Genomic DNA, 15,824 nt, shown 5'->3' on the forward strand with positions numbered 1-15,824 from the left:
ACTGTGAGCATCCACTTATGTTTTTGCTAGGCCCCGGCCTAGTCTCACAAGAGACAGCTATATCAGGGTCCTTTCACCAAACGCTTGCTAGTTTATGCAATGGTGTCATAGTTTAGAGGCTAATTATGGGATGGATCCCTGGATATGGCAGTCTCTAGATGGTATATCCTTTTCTCTCAGCTCCAAACATTGTCTCTGTAACTCCTTCCATGGGTTATTGTTTCCAATTCAAAGAAGGTGCAAAGTGTCCACACTTTGGTCTTCATTCTTCTTCAGTTTCATGTGTTTCACAAATTGTCTCTTATATCTCCAGTATACTAAGTTTCTGGGCTAATATCCACTTATTAGTGAGTACATATCATTTGAGTTCTTTTGTGATTGCGTTACCTCACTCAGGATGATGTCCTCCAGGTCCAACCATTTGCCTAGGAATTTCATAAATTCATTCTTTTTAATAGCTGAGTAGTACTCCATTGTGTAAATGTACCACATTTTTTTTGTATCCATTCCTCTGTTGAGGGGAATCTGGGTTCTTTTCAGCTTCTCGCTGTTATAAATAAGGCTGCTATGAACATAGTGGAGCATGTGTCCTACTTACCAGTTGGGACATCTTCTGGATATATGCCCAGGAGAGGTATTGTGGGATCCTCCGGTAGTACTATGTCCAATTTTCTGAGGAACCGCAAGACTGATTTCCAGAGTGGTTGTACAAGCTTGCAATCCCACCAACAATGGAGGAGTGTACCTCTTTCTCCACATCCTTGCCAGTATCTGCTGTCAAATGAATTTTTGATCTTAGCCATTCTGACTGGTGTGAGATGGAATCTCAGGGTTGTTTTCATTTGCATTTCTCTTATGATTAAGGATGTTGAACATTTTTTCAGGTTCTTCTCAGCCATTCGGTATTCCTCGGGTGAGAAATCATTGTTTAGCTCTGAGCCCCATTTTTAATGGGGTTATTTGATTTTCTAGAGTCCACCCTCTTGAGTTCTTTATATATGTATATATTGGATATTAGTCCCTTATCTGATTTAGGATAGGTAAAGATCCTTTCACAATCTGTTGGTGGTCTCTTTGTCCTATTGACGATATCTTTTGCCTTGCAGAAGCTTTGCAGTTTCATGAGGTCCCATTTGTCAATCCTTACTCTTATAGCACAAGCCATTGCTGTTCTATTCAGGAATTTTTCCCCTGTGCCCGTATCTTCAAGGATTTTTCCCACTTTCTCCTCTATAAGTTTCTATAAGTGTCTCTGGTTTTATGTGAAGTTCCTTGATCCACTTAGATTTGACCATTGTACAAGGGGATAGTAATGGATCAATTCACATTCTTCTACATGATAACAACCAGTTGTGCCAGCACCATTTGTTGAGAATGCTGTCTTTCTTCCACTGGATGGTTTTAGCTCCCTTGTCGAAGATCAAGTGACCATAGGTGTGTCGGTTCATTTCTGGGTCTTCAATTCTATTCCATTGGTCTACTTGTCTGTTACTATACCAGTACCATGCAGTTTTTATCACAATTGCTCTGTAGTAAAGCTTTAAGTCAGGCATGGTGATTCTACCAGAGGTACTTTTATCCTTGAGAACAGTTTTTACTATCCTAGGTTTTTTGTTATTCCAGATGAATTTAGAGATTGCTCTTTCTAATTCGTTGAAGAATTGAGTTGGAATTTTGATGGGGATTGCATTGAACCTGTAGATTGCTTTTGGCAAGATAGCCATTTTTACAATGTTGATTCTGCCAATCCATGAGCATGGGAGATCTTTCCATCTTCTGAGATCTTCTTTAAGTTCTTTCTTCAGAGACTTGAAGTCTTTATCATACACATTTTTCACTTCCTTAGTTAGAGTCACGCCAATATATTTTATATTATTTGTGACTATTGAGAAGGGTGTTGTTTCCATAATTTCTTTCTCAGCCTGTTTATTCTTTGTGTAGAGAAAGACCATTGACTTGTTTGAGTTAATTTTATATCCAGCTACTTCACCGAAACTTTTTATCAGGTTTAGGAGTTCTCTGGTGGAATTTTTAGGGTCACTTATATATACTATCATATCATCTGCAAAAAGTGATATTTTGACTTCTTTCTTTCCAATTTGTATCCCCTTAATCTCCTTTTGTTGTTGAATTGCTCTGGCTAGGACTTCAAGTACAATGTTGAATAGGTAGGGATAAAGTGTGCAGCCTTGTCTAGTCCCTGATTTTAGTGGGATTGCTTCAAGCTTCTCACCATTTACTTTGATGTTGGCTACTGGTTTGCTGTAGATTGCTTTTATCATGTTTAAGTATGGGCCTTGAATTCCTGACCTTTCTAAGACTTTTAGTATGAATGGGTGTTGGATCTTGTCGAATGCTTTTTCTGCATCTAAAGAGATGATCATGTGGTTTTTGTCTTTGAGTTTGTTTATATAATGGATTACGTTGATGGATTTCTGTATATTAAACCATCCCTGCATCCCTGGAATGAAACCTACTTGGTCAGGATGGAAGATTGCTTTAATGTGTTCTTTGATTCTGTTAACTAGAATTTTATTGAGTATTTTTGCATTGATATTCATAAGGGAAATTAGTCTGAATTTCTCTATCTTTGTTGGACCTTTCTGTGGTTTAGGTATCAGAGTAATTGCGGCTTCATAGAATGAGTTGGGTTGAGTTCCCTCTACTTCTATTTTGTGGAATAGTGTGGGAAGCCACGTGTGCTTTTGCAGGGTGGCGCTAGCTACAGCTGTCCACCACACATACATAGGCAGTAAAGTTTTTTTTTTTTTTTTGCCAAGATGAGGTTTTGAGAATTAGCCAATCACATGAGAGACAAGTTAACCAATCAGACGAGAAGACAAGTTAACCAATCAGATAAGAGAGAATTTAACCAATCAGAAGTAGACATGCAAATAAGGTGGTAAGCAAAACCCATGCACAACCAGTCCGGGTGTGAGACACATCTCTCCTAGGCCTATATAAGCAGCACCAGTTCTGGGCTCGGGGTCTCTTTGCCTCTGCAATCAAGCTTTCCCAATAAACGTGTGCAGAAGGATCCTGTTGCAGTGTCGTTCTTGCTGTCTAGCCAGGGCGCACACAAGAAGTGGTGCTGAAACCTGGGAAAAGAAACATCTTCAGGCACGAGCGAAGACTCCCTGCTACAGGGAGTATTCAGAACTGCATTGCGGGGAAGGAGCGGTTAATAAAGTGTTCCCATAAACCAGACTGCTGAGAAGGATCCGGTGTGGATTCAGAACTCTTCAGCTGAGGAATGGTGGTACTGGTAAGTCTCCCAAATTGAACCCCGGATTAAAGGGGGATATGTTTTTTAAGAAAATGGAAAAGAAAAGGGAGGAAAACTAAAAGGAATCAGTGATAAAGAAAAGGAAATAGTGAAGGAAAGGAAAAGGGAAAGAAAGGAAGGGAAAGAAAGGAAGGAGAGAAAGGAAAGAAAGAAAGAGAAGGAAAGAAAGGATTGAGACGATAAGGTTCCCGGCTTTGGGACAAGTTAAGGTTCATGAGTTATGCTTTTTTTTCTCCCATTGACCCTTTGTGGGTAGGTCTTGTTTGTTCTGATATATGGACTCTGTTACTGTTTGAAACTGTGTGTAGAGGCAGTCAAGACAGGTCAGAAAATCCTTACAGAGCAACAAGAAAGTATGTCGGAAGAGGAGAAGGGCTTAAACAGAAAAAAGAAAAAGAAAGGAGACACAGTGTTATCAGGTGGACAGAAAAGACAAAATAAAAGAGCCAAGGTGGAAGAGGAAGGCGAATTAGCTTCCATGCCCCCTCCCTATGCCTCCTTGGCAGCCACCTATAGGCTAACCTTCTGTCTGGAGGTTTGGAGAGAGGTTAGATTCTCCTTGCTGGGATGTCCTATTTTCACCAACCAAGCAGGGCAGAGATATCATGAGCCTCTGGATTTCAAAGTAATCAGGAATTTGGCTGAGTTCGTACTGCCTCGTATACTGTGGCTCAAGTAGAGGCCTTGAATAGACACTGCATGACACTGTTGATTGGGCAGTCTTGGTGAAGGCATGCCTTTCACCTGGGCAGAATTTAGATTGGAAAGCCTTCCTTATTGAATTTACAAATGAACAGGCAGTTGCTAATGCTGCTGCAGGAAATCCAGCATGGGATAGGGATATGCTGCTTGGCCAAGTTCGCTTTGCACAACAACAGACAGGATATCCAATGCAGGTGTTTGAGCAGGTGAATCAGATTGCCATAAGGGTGTGGAAATCATTGCCCACCAGTGTTGATGTGGGCGAGAGGGTCTGTTTGTGTGTTTCCCCAGGGTCATCAACAACAGCTGCAGGTCCCGGAGCTGCTGACCAGAGCAATTCAGGGCAGGTGGAGCTGTGAGGATGTGGATGTTCCTGTGGCTGGAGGTGCTCCCTCTAGTGAGAACTGAAGAGCTCTGTGTTCCTGAAACCATGCCTTTGACACATTCGGGTATTTCCTCAATTCTTTACATCTAATGCCAGATTTTAAGCCTTAATGGAACTCGAATAGAACCCATCATTGTTGGCAATTTTACCTCTTGGCTTACCTCTGCTTTTTCTTACTTTAAGGAATGGGTGGGAGTGATTTTGTTTGATGCTGCCATATGCTGTGGACTGGTGTTCATGCTCTAGGTGGTATGCAAATTCAGAACCCAACAAAAACTTGACAAGGATGATTATAACTCAGGCACTTTTAGCTATTCTTGGTTAGCGAGAATTTTATTGAGTATTTTTGCATCGATATTCATAAGGGAAATTGGTCTGAAGTTCTCTATCTTTGTTGGAACTTTCTGTGGTTTAGGTATCAGAGTAATTGTGGCTTCATAGAATGAGTTGGGTAGAGTACCTTCTACTTCTATTTTGTGGAATAGTTTGTGCAGAACTGGAATTAGATCTTTGAAGGTCTGATAGAACTCTGCACTAAACCCACCTGGTCCTGGGCTTTTTTATTTATTTATTTATTTATTTGGTTGGGAGATTATTAATGATTGCTTCTATTTCTCTAGGGGATATGGGACTGCTTAGATCATTAACTTGATCCTGATTTAACTTTGGTACCTGGTATCTGTCTAGAAATTTGTCCATTTTGTCCAAGTTTTCCATTTTTGTTGAGTATAGCATTTTGTAGAAGGATCTGAAGGTGTTTTGGATTTCTTCAGGAATTGTTATGTCTCCCTTTTCATTTCTGATTTTGTTAATTAGGATGTTGTCCCTGTGCCCTCTAGTGAGACTAGCTAAGGGTTTATCTATCTTGTTGATTTTCTCAAAGAACCAACTCCTCATTTGGTTAATTCTTTGAATAGTTCTTCTTGTTTCCACTTGGTTGTTTTCACCCCTGAGTTTGATTATTTCCTGCCGTCTATTCCTCTTGGGTGAATTTTCTTCCTTTTTTTTCTAGAGCTTCTAGATGTGTTATCAAGCTGCTAGTGTGTGCTCTCTCCAGTTTCCTTTTGGAGGCATGCAGAGCTATGAGTTTCCCTCTTAGAAATGCTTTCATTGTGTCCCATAGGTTTGGGTATGTTGTGGCTTCATTTTCATTAAACTCTAAAAAGTCTTTAATTTCTTTCTTTATTCCTTCCTTGACCAAGGTATCATTGAGAAGAGTGTTGTTCAGTTTCCACGTGAATGTTGGCTTTCCATTATTTATGTTGTTATTGAAGATCAACCTTAGTCCATGGTGGTCTGATAGGATGCATGGGACAATTTCAATATTTTTGTATCTGTTGAGGCCTGTTTTGTGACCAATTATCTGGTCGATTTTGGAGAAGGTACCATGAGGTGCTGAGAAGAAGGTATATCCTTTTGATTTAGGATAAAATGTTCTGTAGATATCTATTAAGTCCATTTGTTTTATAACTTGTGTTAGTTTCACTGTGTCCCTGTTTAGTTTCTGTTTCCACGATCTGTCCATTGATGACAGTGGTGTGTTGAAGTCTCCCACTATTATTGTGTGAGGTGCAATGTGTACTTTGAGCTTTACTAAAATATCTTTAATGAATGTGGCTGCCCTTGCATTTGGAGCATAGATATTCAGAATTGAGAGTTCCTCTTGGAGGATTTTACCTTTGATGAGTATGAAGTGTCCCTCCTTGTCTTTTTTTGATAACTTTGGGTGGAAGTCGATTTTGTTCGATATTAGAATGGCTACTCCAGCTTTATTCTTCAGACCATTTGCTTGGAAAATTGTTTTCCAGCCTTTCACTCTGAGGTAGTGTCTGTCTTTTTCCCTGAAACGGCTTTCCTTTAAGAAGCAATGTTGGGTCCTGTTTTTGTAGCCAGTCCGTTAGTCTATGTCTTTTTATTGAGGGATTGAGTCCATTGATATTAAGAGATATTAAGGAAAAGTAATTGTTGCTTCCTTTTATTTTTGTTGTTAGAGTTGGCATTCTGTTCTTGTGGCTGTCTTCTTGGTTTGTTGAGGGATTACTTTCTTGCTTGCTTTTTCTAGGGCGTGATTTCCGTCCTTGTACTGTTTTTTTTTTTTTTTTTCTGTTATTATCCTTTGAAGGGATGGATTCCTGGGAAGATAATGTGTGAATTTGGTTTTCTCGTGGAATACTTTGGTTTCTCCATCTATTGTAATTGAGAGTTTGGCTGGGTATAGTAAGTAGCCTGGGCTGGCATTTGTGTTCTTTTAGTGTCTGCATAACATCTGTCCAGGCTCTTCTGGCTTTCATAGTCTCTGGTGAAAATTCTGGTGTAATTTTGATAGGCCTGCCTTTATATGTTACTTGACATTTCTCCCTTACTGCGTTTAGTATTCTATCTTTAATTAATGCATTTTTTGTTCTGATTATTATGTGTCTGGAGGAATTTCTTTTCTGGTCCAGTCTATTTGGAGTTCTGTAGGCTTCTTGTATGATCATGGGCATCTCTTTCTTTAGGATTGGGAAGTTTTCTTCTATTATTTTGTTGAAGATATGTGCTGGCCCTTTAAGTTGAAAATCTTCATTCTCATCAACTCCTATTATCTGTAGGTTTGGTCTTCTCATTGTGTCCTGTATTTCCTGGATGTTTTGAGTTAGGATCCTTTTGCATTTTGTATTTTCTTTGATTGTTGTGCAGATGTTCTCTATGGAATCCTCTGCACCTGAAATTCTCTCTTCCATCTCTTGTATTCTGTTGCTGATACTCGCATCTATGGTTCCAAATTTCTTTCCTAAGGTTTCTATCTCCAGCGTTGCCTCATTTTGGGTTTTCTTTATTGTGTCTACTTCCCTTTTTAGGTCTTGTATGGTTTTGTTCATTTTCATCACCTGTTTGGATGAGTTTTCCTGTTCCTCTTTAAGGACTTCTACCTGTTTGGTTGTGTTTTCCTGTTTTTCTTTAGGGACTTGTAACTCTTTAGCAGTGTTATCCTGTATTTCTTTAAGTGAGTTATTAAAGTCCTTCTTGATGTCCTCTACCATCATCATGAGATATGCTTTTAAATCTGGGTCTAGCTTTTCGGTTGTGTTGGGGTGCCCAGGACTAGGTGGGGTGGGAGTTCTGCGTTCTGATGATGGTGAGTGGTCTTGATTTCTGTTAGTAGGATTCTTATGTTTGCCTTTTGCCATCTTGTAATCTCTGGAGTTAGTTGTTATAGTTGTCTCTGGTTAGAGCTTGTTCCTCATGTGATTATGTTAGCCTCTATCAGCAGAACTGGGAGACTAGCTCTATCCTTAGTTTCAGTGGTCAGAGTACTCTCTGCAGGCAAGCTCTCCTCTTGCAGGGAAGGTGCCCAGATATCTGGTGTTCGAACCTGCCTCCTGGCAGAAGTTGTGTTCCACTCACCAGAGGTCTTAAGATCCCGTGGAGGGTCCTGTGATGAACTTGGGGGTGTCCAGAAACTCAGTGCACAAGGTATCCCGGTGCTGGAGTGGACCGGAAGGGACTTGTGCCCCTACTCAGTCTGGGGTTATCTGCTTCCCTAGTTAATGCAGTCTCAGGTCATGCACGATTGGATTGGAGCAGACACTGTGTTCCACTCACCAGAGGTCTTAGGATCCCATGGGGGATCCTGTTTGGGTCCTTGCGGTTGTCTGGAGACTCCCCTGGCCAGGAACCCTGGTGCTGTAGTGGACCGGAAGGTGATCGGATGTCTGGAGCCCGAAAAGGGTGCTGCCTCAGAAGCTCTGTGGCTCCTACCTGTCCCAGAAGCTGTCCACTTCTGTGTGCACACACTCACCTGTGCTGACTAATTTTTGGCGGAGTCCTGGGACCAAGATGGCTCCCACCATTCCTCTGGCTCCCGCCATTCCTCTGGCTCCCGCTGTACCTCTGAATACTTTCAACACAATTTTACATTCGGTAAGTTGCGGGTGCCAGGATTGTATTGAAAAAGAACCGGGTTTTGAGAATTAAATACTTAGGCACCAATACCTGTTTTAGAACCATCTGTATAAATATCCAATGTACCCAATATGGGTTTAGATTCTGTGACTTTGGGGAAAATCACTGGATGTTCACTAAAAAATTGTAGCACAGGATCTTTGGGATAATGATTATCTAATTCCCCATCAAAACTACAGCACAATAGGGCCCAATCATCTATCAAAGAACTTAGCATCTGTATTTGATTAGCATTATAAGGTGTAATGATTTTCTGAGGGGGTGTTCCAAAATGTTGAATACACGATTTAATTCCCCAAAATCGCTAATTGAGCTACAGCAATGGGTTGAAATCCACAATAGAGGACCTGACTGCCACAACATTCCTCTTGGTTGACAGAATGTCTTCAAAACGCATAGAAGGATGTCCTCTCCTTCTTTCAATCTATACAGCTTGGCCTTTTCTAAACACCTTTCTACCTTTTCTAATGCTACTCAGGCCTCAGGGGTGAGAGCACGAGGTGACGAAAGCTGTGGATCACCCTTCAATGTATCAAAAAGAGGGATTAATTCAAAATTTGATAGCCTCATATATGGACGAATCCAATTTATATCTCCCAACAACTTCTGGAAATCATTCAACGTTTTCAAATGATCTTTACGTAATTCTATCTTTTGAGGTGTAATAAAATGTGGAGTAATTCGAGCACCCAAGAACTCTCCTAAATTTCCCATTTGAACTTTATCAGGAGCTATAAATAATTGTTTTATTTCTAATTCTTTTACTAGCTTAATATAGGCTTCATCTAAACTTTCTTTATTCTTTGAGGCAAGAAGGACATCATCTATATAATGTACTATCCTTAATTTTGGGAATGCATTATGTACAGGTTGTAGGGCTTCTCCTACAAAAAGGTGACACATAGTAGGACTGTTTGCCATCCCTTGAGGTAAAACTATCCACTGATACCATTTATCAGGCTCTTCATTATTCATAGAAGGAAGAGTAAAGGCAAAGTGCTCGCTATCACACAATGCAAGGGGAATAGAGAAAAAAAAATCTTAATATCAATGATTATAATAGGCCACTCTTTGGGCAAACTAGAAAGGGCAGACCCCTCTGTATGGGGCCCATAATCTGCATTTGATTATTAATGGCTCAAAGATCATACAGGAGCCTCCATTTGCCTGATTTTTTTCTTAATCACAAATATGGGTGTATTCTAAGGTGACTGGGAAAGTTTAATATGTCCCAATTTCAATTGTTCCTCTAGTAATTCTCTGGCAGCTACTAATTTTTCAGAGGAAGGAGGCCTGTGAGGAACCCATACAGGCTCCTCTGTTTTCCAAATAATGGGTATATCACCCTCAATGGCCCCTAGGAAAAACCCAATCCCTTTTTATCTTGTTTGAACTTTGCATGCACTGGCATAGTCATGCCTTGTAATGACTTTCCTAACCCTTTTCCTGGAGTGTGCCCATACTAGACATAATTTCTCGGGCTTGTGTGGAATACTCATTAGTTAGTCTAAGATCCATTTTGGCTAAGACATCCCTACCCCATAGGGTCACAGGAATATCCACAATATAAGGAAAAAAATTTCCCTAACTTACCTTCCTCATTTTTCCAAGTCAATTCCTTAGCACTTATAAGGGGAGCAGTCTCATAAGCTAGACCACGGAGGCTTTGAGATGAGGTTTGTGAAGGCCATTTTCGCGGCCAATCATACGTAGAGATGATGCTGAGATCTGCACCTGTGTCTAACAACCCCAGAAAGGATCATCCTTCAACCTCCACAGTGAACATGGGGCGATCTCCCAATTCCATTGATAAGAAAGTGAACCGAGAACTTGTAGAACTTAGTTCACTCTCTCCTCTTATTTTATTATTTGCTGGAAAATATTTATGCAAACTTGGCAACAGTAATAATTGAACAATTCTATCTCCTGGGGAGATAGCTGTCCAGATGACAAACAAGCCCGAGTAATATTATTCCAGTCCCCCAGGGTGAGGCAATATCTAGCAAGCACCTCGACTTGTGCAACTACAAAAGCTGCACTTGTCCCGTAGGTATGGACTGAGTCAGCCAGTTGCTTAATAGTTTTAAAATCTATTGGCTCATGATACCGTCGTCCCTGGCCATCTAAGAAGACAGGGAAAGTCAGTCCAAATTCCTTCCAAACCTCTAGGCAAAATGAGGTACTTTGTTTACCAGCTTTTGTGGATTCCTTTTTTTCCTGTATACTCGGGGTTAAAACGTGGAGTGGTCGGCACTTTCAATTTTACTCTTTTGCCAGCCGACCCCCCCCCCCCTTATTTTAAAGGATTGGTTTTGTATGACCAATCTGGATCATACCTATCCCTCTTATACTGAGCTGCCTCTTCTTCTAGGTCAGCTTCCTCATCTTTATCAAGCTCTGAGTCACTAAATTCAGAACTTGATGAACTTATTGTTAAGTCTTTTAATGAGGGATATATTTTTGCTATTTCCTTTTCTTTCTCATTATTTCCTTTTCCTTTTGAATTTGCCGTTTCTCCCTTATCCTTTTCTCTCTCTTTTTTGCCCCTTTTCTTTCTACACAATGGAATACTATTCAGTTACTATAAACCAAGACATCATGAATTTTGCAGGCAAATGAATGGGTATTGAGAATATCATCCTGAGTGAAGCAATATCTACCACTCATTTTGTTGTATAGGATATGACCATTAAACCAGAATTGCTACCTGTTTCCAATATTATTTATTTCTCAAAGAACACATGAAGTCTGAAATATAAAATGAATTACATAAAACTTTGCAGACACATTATTGGAGAAAAGGATATTTTGTATATAGAATGATATGAATTCTCATGATGAGACTGTATATGAATTAGTAAGGTAGATTGGTAGATATATAGATAGATGAGAGAGAGAGAGAGAGAGAGAGAGAGAGAGAGAGAGAGAGAGAGAGAGAGAAAGAGAAAGAGAGAGATGGATAGATAGATAGATGACTAGATGGATAGTAATTAGATTTGTGATGATCTGTACCAAACCTTTTTTATATAATCTCTGTACTCTCTATATTCATCCCTAGGAGTTGTTATTTTCTTTGTCTAATGGGAGAAGAGGAGACACAATCGAAGCGGATGCTTTAAAATGTTGCTTAGAGGTTTGCTTCTTTACTTGGTACTCTTCTTTCAACCTAATGTGATTACTCCTTTAGACTGCTGTGTGATAAATGGCATTTGGCCCTGTCATATTTACCTATCACCAATCAATGTGTAATGAACAACTAAGTCTGTATTAGCCCATCTGAGTTCAGTTTCTATTTCCAACTAGACTTCTAAATTAAATAAACTATGTTAAAGTCCCTGACTTTGTGATCATTTTTAATAAAGAACCATGGTGTCAGTAAGTAACTTCTAAAACAAATTACTGTAAATGCAAGGATTGGAATATGGGAGAAATTTATGTCCATGGGAAATTAATATTCATAGCCTATATTTTTAAGCTCTTATAGCTTATGTGTCTGCATTTCAACTACATACTAAAAATGATTAAATAAGTGAATATAGTAAGAAGTTACATGTTCACACTAATATTAAAACATGTTAACTAATTATTGTCTATTTTTCTAAACTTATATGTTAATCTATATTTTTCTATATTCTGTGATAACTTGGAAAATTTATGTCAACATAATTCATTAGGAAAGCTAGGTTAATAAGGGCATTGTCATCAGAATGTAACAAGTTGCTAAGACACTGAAGAGTGCATAAAGATTCTTAGGAACATAAGAAATCACATCTGTTACCAGCATCCACCCTTCCTTTAACTCACCTTCTAAAGGCAGTGGTACTAGGTAACCTGACAGGCAGTCCTAAAAATAAGAACAAATGAAAAGTACATGATATCTAGTAGGCATAGGTCAATTATTAATGTATCCTCAAAAACCCATCATCTCACTAGTCTGCCCTGAATCCCTGAAAGCTATAAGTTTCAATGGATAAAATATTTCATATGCAAAAATTACCAAAAGAAACTTCTTTTTTTAATGATGTTATTGCACAACTTAATTTACTTATTTCCAAGAAAAAAGGAAGAACAGCTAATATGGTTTCAAATCCTTTCTCAGATAACACATTGCCTGGGTAATCATTAAAACATTGCATAAATTCTCTGAGCTTTTATCTGTATATGTACAGAATCTATGGCAATTACAGAGATACCTAGTTTAAAACATTTAACACACAGTAGGAAGCAATGTATGGTATCTGATATTAATAATAATTGTTTTCTATTTGATCTTCCTAAAACCAAGGGCCTCTCCTCCCATTGATGGCTGACTAGGCCATCCTCTGCTACATATGCAACTATGGCCCTGCCTGTGGTTCTCATTGAGAACTTTGAGAATTGGAATTCCTGCAGATAAATTTTCAGGCTTTCACAAATCTTTTCACCTTGTGAATGCTAGTTCCTTTAAGGGATTCCAAAGGCAAAATGGCATTTCAGGAACAATAATAAGTGTACTTCTAAAATAGAACACACTGCAGGCAGTTCTCTAGGACAGAACAATATCCTGGTGAGAGCAGCTGGGCTGGTTAAAGGAACAAACGGTCAAATGCAAACTCCTGAGGTTCTATAGAGCTAATGGCAATCACAACCTCATCAGCTGGCACTGATTTTTTTTTTACCCCAAATACTTGAATCCTTCCTTTTGAATGGGGAAACTTTATGATTAAAAGTGAATGAAGACATTACTGTCAGGTTTAGGAGCAAATGAAAACTGACTTTAGGACTTTAGCAACAGTTCTGCTCTGACTGTTTGAGTTTGGAAGAGGTAGCAGAGAATGGACATTCTCTATCACAGTTTCCTTATGTGTACCTTTGTGAACTCATCAGTTTTACATTCACAGTTAGCCCCAAATTCACGTGTTATTCAGCAAAAGCATGTGCCTTATAAAGACATCCATCTATTATCAGCTATCGTGAGTCAATTAGACCAGCTTTCCAGACACTTCCTCACCATTATTGCTATGGTAAGTAATCAGAACTTAGAAAACTTCATTTCCCTTTTGATTGACTGTACTCTGGAAGCAAGTATAGAAAAAAGTGTTGAGAGTATGGAATACTGAATTAGGAACTTGGAATGTATGTTTTATGTAAGCTTACGACAAGAGACATGGGACACTTGCTTCATTCAGGCTTTAAAATCACTTCCAATGAGATTTCTAATTTGTAGAAACCATTCAGGCTTTTTATATAAATACACCTACTGGCACAGTGCCAACCACACATTAAAAAAACATGTTCACTAATTGGTAGTTCACAAACAAAACACTCCAAAATATTTGTTAAAGTGCCTTATTTCCTAAAATGAAAAATGAGTTAAATGTCTCTTGAACTTTCTAAAATCATACTTCAAACTTTCTTTCTTTTTTGTTTTTTTTTAAATTTTAAACAATTTTATTAGTTGTTTTCTTCATTTACATTTCAAATGCTATTCCGAAAGTCAGTAAAAATTAAATATACCTATAGCATTCCAAGCACTATTTTGAGTACCTTATAATCTCAAACAATATTCTTATAATCATGTCCTATGGTTATCACTAAATTATTATTAACATTATTTTTTTCTCCATTTTACTGATGGGAAAACTAAACATCAAAGTAGTCAAGTAACAAAAGAAATGAGCAAGTCTAGAGTTATAATTTGGATCTGGAATAACCCTCAAAGTTTAAGCTATCAAAGGCATTAATACATCCATTCACAATTTGGTGTTACTTAAAAGTTGCAATTATTTCAGATGATTAGACATTGTGGAAGATTTTTATATTATATTATTTTATCTCCTTGAAGAAGATAAAATAACTCTAGTTATATCCTTTTCCTGTTTCTTTTGTGTCTGACACTAAACCAGATTTTTCTCTACTGCACACTCTGTCATAGCATGTTGCTTCAATATGGATCTAAAAGCAACATGGGCAACTGAACATACATCCCACCCCACAAAAACAAACAAACAAACAAACAAACAAAAACCTTCAAAAATATATGCTGAAATGAACAGAAAAACAGTGTCAACTGACCTGGATGCCTGGGAGCTCCCAGAACTAAGCCAACAACAGAAGAGCCTACGTGGGCTGGTCCAAGGACCATAGCATATATGTAGCAGAGGACTGACTGCCATGTCTGTTCCTAGTGGCCTGTAGAGACTTGATGCTCCAAAGAAAGGGAATGCCTGGGACAGGGGCACCCTCTCAAAGGCAAAGGGAAGGGGAATGGAGTAGTGAAATATGGCAGGAACCAGGAAGGGGGCAACACTTGGAATGTAAATAAAATAAAGAAAGAAATGAACCTTTTTTTTCAATCAGATGAATATCTTAGTTATTTTGTAATAGTACTTAATAGGTGGCTAAAATACCTAGGTTTTGTTAATACCAAATGTGAAAAATCATATTTATGAGTAATCCAATGCTCCCATGATATTTAAGTGTCTGCTTTAATTTACAGCCATGTCAGTTAAAAATCTATACTCAGGAGCAAATCAACAAGTCTTTTACTTATGGCTAGATTACAGCATTGCTGTTATGGGTTCAAAGAAACCACACATGATTCTTCAGTGGAAAGAATATGAAGAATTAGTTGATATGTTGAGTTTCTACCACTACAGCTCAATCTACAGCAACTGCAATGCTAGTCACAGTGAGCAAGTCTGAAGCAGGCTTTTCTACCAATTAATATATAGATACAGAGTGCATGACATATATGGAGATAAGGTTAGAGAAGGATGCAGACACATTTCATGAAAGACTTTCTTCGCCAAGCTCAAGAAATTCAAATATATTCTGTGGGCAATAAGAATTGTTTGATTTATTAAAAGTAAACGACTTTATCATTTACATATACCTGAGAAATCAGTCTATAAAGAAATCAGGTTTAGGTATGGTACATACATACATGCCTATTACCACGTAACTAAAAATGTTCTCAATAGTCAATAGAAGAAATGTGTGATGATTAGGGTAAACTATATAATTTCTAGCATTGTTAAGATATTGAACTTTCTTTTATTAGTAATTGTTTTCTTTCTATATATGTACAATGTGTATTTTGGTCCTCCCAACATATTTCTCCTACACATATCGGTTCCCACTTTCCTTACAAATCTAATTTCCATATTTACTATATTGGGTTTTATTTAGTGACCCAATAATTGGGGTTATCTATGCAATCTCCAGTTTGTAACTAACCATCAGACTTTGATGGACTCATCACTGGATGTACACCTTTGGTTCCATACCTCTCAGAATCTTTGGTTGCCAAAAGATCAAAAGTATGTGGTAAGACCCCCATGTCTCTTCCCAATCCACAGCTGACTAGTAAAATGAACTTATTTCTGTGGATGTATTATGAGTATAACTGCTGTGAGTTTCTGGTTCCCATACTATGTACTGCTTAGAAGATGGTGTTTTATAGTCTCCCTATATTGTAGCTCTTACATTTTGCTTGACCCCCTCTTTGAAAATGTTATGTAAGCC

Source organism: Mus caroli, unplaced genomic scaffold (genome assembly GCF_978045245.1).
Source record: "Mus caroli unplaced genomic scaffold, Mus_caroli_1 scaffold_5, whole genome shotgun sequence".
Lineage (NCBI taxonomy): Eukaryota > Metazoa > Chordata > Mammalia > Rodentia > Muridae > Mus > Mus caroli.